Raw genomic sequence first — 6,399 nt, forward strand, 5'->3', positions numbered from 1 at the left:
TTACAATAGCGCTACTGTGCTGTACCATGGCAACGCTGGTAAAATGACGCTACCCTCTCATGACGCTATGATCTGCTCTGATAATAATAGCTTTGTAGGATTATACATTATTTAGATAATTAGTTTAAAACCAGTTATATATTATTCTGTTGCGTGGAACAGAATAAAAACAATGTATTAATATTAAGGTAATATTATTAAGGTAACATTTTACAATAAGGTTCCATTAATTAATGTTAATTAAAGTAGTAACTAACATGAATGAACAATGAGCAATACATTTATTGCAGTATATAATAATCTTTAATAATTTTAATTAATGAGAATACCGTTGTTCACTGTTAGTTCATGTTAATTCAGCATGAGCTAACAAACACAACTGCTGATTTTAATAATGTATTAGTAAATGCTGAAAATATCATTAACTAAGGTTAAAAAAACACAAGCCAATAAAACCACACTCAATAATAACCACAGATTTACTGAAAGTAACAATAAAATTGGACAGAATTTATTTTAATATTAGTAACACTTTGCAATAAGGTTCATTAGTTAACCACTAGATAACATTAACTAAGAATGAACAATACTTCTTCGACATTTATTAAATACAGTATCATTAAAATTGTTGAGTTAAATTAAAAGGTCTTACAAAATGACTTTTATATGATTTAATAAAACAATAAACAATCATTACAAAGCAATTTTGGTTTTGGTTTTCGGCCTTGTGCATTCAGAATTGTCAGTTTTGTTTTCGGCTCAGAATTTTCATTCCGGTGCATCCCTAGTTTATATTAACCACTATTTAACGGTGTCCATTTGTTTTAAGAACAAGTAACAAGAAATGGATTATGGATCTCACAAAGAGGCACTGCAAAGGTTGAATGTTTAGTATGTTATCAAAGTTGTTGTAATTGTTGCAAATCCATTAAACACAGTGTTTACATTATAATAACTATAACATTGTAAACAAGTGGATTCAAATTTCCTATAATTTTTAACAGGGATCGTTTGGAAAGATAGTCAAAATTCTGCAATTTTAAGTCACAAATTATAATTAAAAATGAAGTCACAATTCACTAGCCTATCTTTTTCTGTGGTGCATAAAGTTGCCTACAAAAGTATCTCTAAAAGACTTATGTACTGTACATGACACATAAGTTAAATTCTATAAAAATGATAGTCATAGCTGTTAAGAAGTCTATGAAATGGTGTCATTAGATCATTGTAACGGTGATATTAGCCAAACTATTATGAGAAAATAAAAACACTTTATTTTCCATATTAGGTCAACAGTTTTGTTCAGATACAATAGTTATTCCAGGTAGTGTTACTTTAGTAAACACGTTACATTTTCATATGGTGCACTAGTGGTATATTTTGTTTGTTTAAGTTTTAGTAATTTTACCTAAACATACTATTTCATCTAATATTTATATTTTGTTTATTTTTTATTAGCATTAGATTTTAGTATTAACAATGACAGCACTGAGGAACTCATGTGGTCTCCTTTTATTTCTCAATAAGAGAAAGTTAACTTGTATTTTAGTGAAGTACTTTTGTCTTCCGTAAACTTCTTATGTATGATTCTTACATTGAATTTCCTAAATTTGTAACAGAAGTCTTCCTGGTATCCAAGATGAGCTATCTTTGAATCTTTTGCTGCCTTCTGAATATCTACCACTCCAACTGCATTCAGCAGAATGTGGGAAGCCTTCACTACAGAACAAGAAGTCATTGTGATTGCACAAATGAAGAAAGCGTGAGGCCAGACTTTCCTTCCTTGACCTTTCAATGGGTTTGTGCTGTTGTTGGATGGAAGAAAACAAGAAGAAGAAGAAAAAAAACACCTGAGTGAGTGAGTGAATGAGTGAATGAATGAATGAACGGGAGGAATAGATATATCTAGATGGAAATGAAGAATGAAGTAGAATGGCAACGTGGTAGCTGGTAGCAGCCTGCAGCTGTCTGAACCAATGCTGGGCCAACTGTGGGACTGTCACTGCTAATTAACCATGGCTTCACTCTGTCTTGCTCTCCCTGTCTTTCTCTCCTCACTAAACCCTGAACCGTCCCCTCTGTCCACCTCTATCCCTCATTTCTTCACATCCAATGAGCTTCCCAATCCTCTGCCAGAGACTTCGTGCTAAGGGAGCTGTGCTAGCCTAGATCTGTCAAGCATCATTAGCTTTATTAATATTAGCACTCATTATGTATCTCATATCTGCATGACAGGTGTTTATGCACCCTCCTTATAGACCTCTAATGACTTATCAGTTATATGCTTAACATTATTAATGCAGAGAGAGCTTGTTTTTATTACTTTTAATACTTTTTTAGGGTGATGCCAGAGGTCCAGAATTTAAGTAGCCTATTTTATTTTTTTATATATATATTTTTTAAAACAAATGTTATTTTAAATAACAACGACATTTATTTATGCCCCCGGACCCCCCTAGAGGGATGCAGGTCCACCCACCACTGGTTCATTAAATCTTACGTGAGCTGATGTGAACTCCCACCCATCACCATTAGCCCCTGTTTTTTTTTTTTTGGCCGCAGCCCCAGATGTTTTCAAATCCTATAAAAGCCCCTGATCATAAACAAACAATATAGGATGTGTATCAGTATAATGGATCTTTGCATTTATTGCATTACTAACATTATTCAAACAAAATAAAATAGAGGAACACTCACTGCTCTTAATTAAGTAACTTATTGCTTTACTAGGTATTTGTGTATATTTACTGAAGGTGGTAAGTGATTTTTCTAAACATTCTGGCAACACTGCAGGAAATATTTTTGGTGCATTAAAAATTGTGCCCATTAATTCACCAGCAGACATGTGAATCCAGCAAAAATTGTTGCATTAAAAGTCACCGAAATTAAGTATTTTAACTTCATGGTTAAATATAAAATATGTGTAAAAATGAAAAGGTCTACTTTTTGAAAAATACATAAATAAATCAAAATAAAAAGGACCCCCCTTCCACTAGGCTAGCTACGGGCCTGAAAAAATTATACCAACATGGAAAACATTTGCCCTCAAACTCTTTCAAGATGAGTGTCATTTCCCTCTGGTTAAATCAGATGCCTGATTTGAGAACGACATTTTTTTTTTTGCATCAGCTGTTTGCAGTGTTTCTATCCATTCTGGGGTGCATCTCCTAGATCCAAGTATGGTCGCAAGTTCTGTTGTTGCCAGTAGAGTTCAGTGGAACTCGCAATCATTGCTAAATGCACCACGGGTTTCGAGATTTAGCATGTGAATATGTACTAATGTATCATGGTATTTCTGTCTGATATGGTATTTCACTGTACCACTGCCCCAGTGTCCTATTTGGAGAGAAACTTTAACTTGTGCTTAATGTACAGTAGCCTGCAAGTCTTTCAGATATGCTTTGTAGCATTGTAGCCTACCATGGTTCATCACAGATAATATTCACTATATTACTTCACTAACAATTTGAGTCAAATGTTGAATGGAAAAATTAACAGCATTTTCAGAATTTCCTTATTTGGTATTTCCCATTTTTTATATGCTTTAATAACAGCAGAGTTTCTTGAGCTTCATGTAAACCCTGGTTCTCATGTTATGAATTGAACTGAAAACCATTTAATAAGCAATAATGTGTAAATCTCTTAAATTATATAATAGTTCACATGGGCAGTGTCAAAAATGTGTGTATTATGAACTCTCTAATATTTCTTCATTCACATTTTGTTCCACAAATCCTAATATTGTACATGCTGCTTATTTCCAAATCTACATTAGATATAATAATTAGATGTATAATGTGGTCTAATACTTTTGGACTGCACTGTAGGTGACTTACAAAACAAAGTTCTCTATTTCTCCAGAAGCAGTTTGATAGAATCTTTGTGACGGTTTAACAAGAATACCCGCTGAGCCACATGTCTGCCTGTTAACCAAAACCTTCCCGGCAGTATTTCATAAGTAAGGTGACATGTTAAGCAAAGATAAAAGAAGAAGATTATCACTTTGACGCTTCAGGAAACCTTGCTATTTAGAGCTCTCCTGACCTCATTTTACAAGACTACATGTCTGAGTGTGTTTGTGTTTGAGGTAGATTCTTATTTTGCTAATGACTATGCAAATGAAGTTCACAACTCAGCATACATCTCTGCAGCTAGAATAAAAAAATCTATTCATAATGGAAAACAGTGGGAGAGTTAATCCAGCATTGGTTCATTTAAATGTTTTGTGTATAAAGCCTCTTCCTAATAAGGTCCATTTCCAATGAAGGCATGGCGTTCTCATTTCTTTTGATCTTGAATGAGAATGTTTTCTGTTCTGTGCAACCGTATTGTGACTCATGTTGTGGTTTCTTCCAGATTTTGTTACACATTCTTTGTATTTCTTAGTGGTGATGGTAAAATGAGATAAAATACCCTGGAAAGGTGAGTACACCTGCTGTAAAAGAGTTCCTCCTCCACCTAGTGGTCAAATCAAAGAAGTAGGTAAGGCACTGACAGAATAAAGAATCAAAAGAATAAAAGTAGTCATGGAAATGAAAGTAGGCCTACAGTCTTTCATTAATAGGATTTGTAATACAGAACATTTCCAGAGCTGCACTTAATCAGATAATGAAATGGACATTTATGATAGTATGCATAAAGAAAGTGAATATGTGAATTTAAAGGAATGGTATAATCTAATTTTGTTCAGTATCATTTAACCATCCGCTTTATTCATTGTAGGCAGCGCTTCGTCTGTGTCGTGTCTCTCTCTTGATGTTTAAGGGTGATGTCCTTGCCGCTCTGTCCTAGGAGGGGCCAGAGTTAATGCAGTGCTATATTTGTGTTGACCCTCAGGGGCCATTAAATCACATAATTTCTTCATCAGCTGGGTCTGACCTGATTTTCTAGACAGCCTCCTCAAGCAGTGTTGGGGGAAAAAAAATTAAATAGTACGGAAATGTAGATACATTCATGTAATACTGCATTTCATTTTTATTTTTGCCCTGCAGAGAAAAAAAAAGATGCTAAAGAACTTTACTTTAACTAGTAATTTGGTTGATCATGGATTTTTTTAAGGTACATTATTTTATTTTTTAAATAAAACTTTTTTTTGTACAGTATGTCTGTGTGTGTGTGTGTGTGCTTGCTAGCACAGGTTAAAGTAATTATTTACCCCAAAACGACAATGTGCAAAACATTCACTATCACTTAGGCCATCAAAGATGTAGATGGGTTTGTTTCTTTATTGGAACACATTTGGAGAAATTTAGTATTACATCACTTGCTCACCATTGGATCATCAAAATGAAGTTCAGAGAGAGAGAGAGAGATGATAAAATCATTACAATAATCCACATTACTCCATTTGACATCATGTCTTGCATTTAGAACCTTTTGGACCATATTTATGTTTTTTTTTTTTTTTTTTTTTTTTTTACATAGTTGATCTGTGTATATTTCTCTCCTGATTCAGAGAAGACAACTTTTACACTGAAGAAAGCAATTTAATGGAAAAAATAAGCAATGATTTGTAGTTAAAAACATCTTGATGAGTTTGTTTATTACAGACATGCAGCTTTTCACTTTTTATAAGATATTAATGGATGAACTGGAGTTGTGTATTCTGACGGCACCCATTCACTGCAGAGGATCCATTGGTGAGCAAATGATAATGCTAAATTTCTCCAAATCTGTGTTCGATGAAGGAACAACCTTCACTAGATAAAATATGGTGAAATTTAGGTCGCAGGTAAATAGCTGTGTACTATAGGGCGCCATCCCTGAGGTGCTGTGAAGTGTGCAGTAAGGTCATGGCTGTTTATCCAACCTTGAATTGGACAGGTGAGCTCCAGGGGGTGGCGGCGGCCATGTAACATTCCTCTGAGCTGTCAGTGCTGGTGAGGGGGGAGGTAAAGAAAGCACCCTCTGTCTGTCAGGGAGGGAAAAACAGATGGTAAGAGAAGAGAGAAGTGTTACAAGCTAGTGGTGGGTCATAGGTCTGTTTTGATTGCAGGAACAAAACATTCAACTAATTAAATGGTGCATATTTGACATCCTATGATGCATAGGATGGAAAATTAAACAAACTTTAAATAGATAAACTAAATAGAACTGAACAAAAGTGTCTGATTGTTGGCATAAATTCATCTGATGCTTGTTAGAAGCTAGCCAATTTAGTAGGCATGCATAATATATTGACACCATAATATGTTAGTTATATTAGATAAACAGTCTACAAACCCGATTCCAAAAAAGTTGGGATACTGTACGAATTGTGAGAAAAAATGAATGGAATAATTTACAAATCTCATAAACTTATATTTTATTCACAAGAGAATATAGATAACATATCACATGTTGAAAGTGAGACATTTTTAAATGTCATGCCAAATATTGGCTCATTTTGGATTTCATGAG

The sequence above is a fragment of the Carassius auratus genome, chromosome 38 (assembly GCF_003368295.1).
Source record: "Carassius auratus strain Wakin chromosome 38, ASM336829v1, whole genome shotgun sequence".
Taxonomy (NCBI): Eukaryota; Metazoa; Chordata; class Actinopteri; order Cypriniformes; family Cyprinidae; genus Carassius; species Carassius auratus.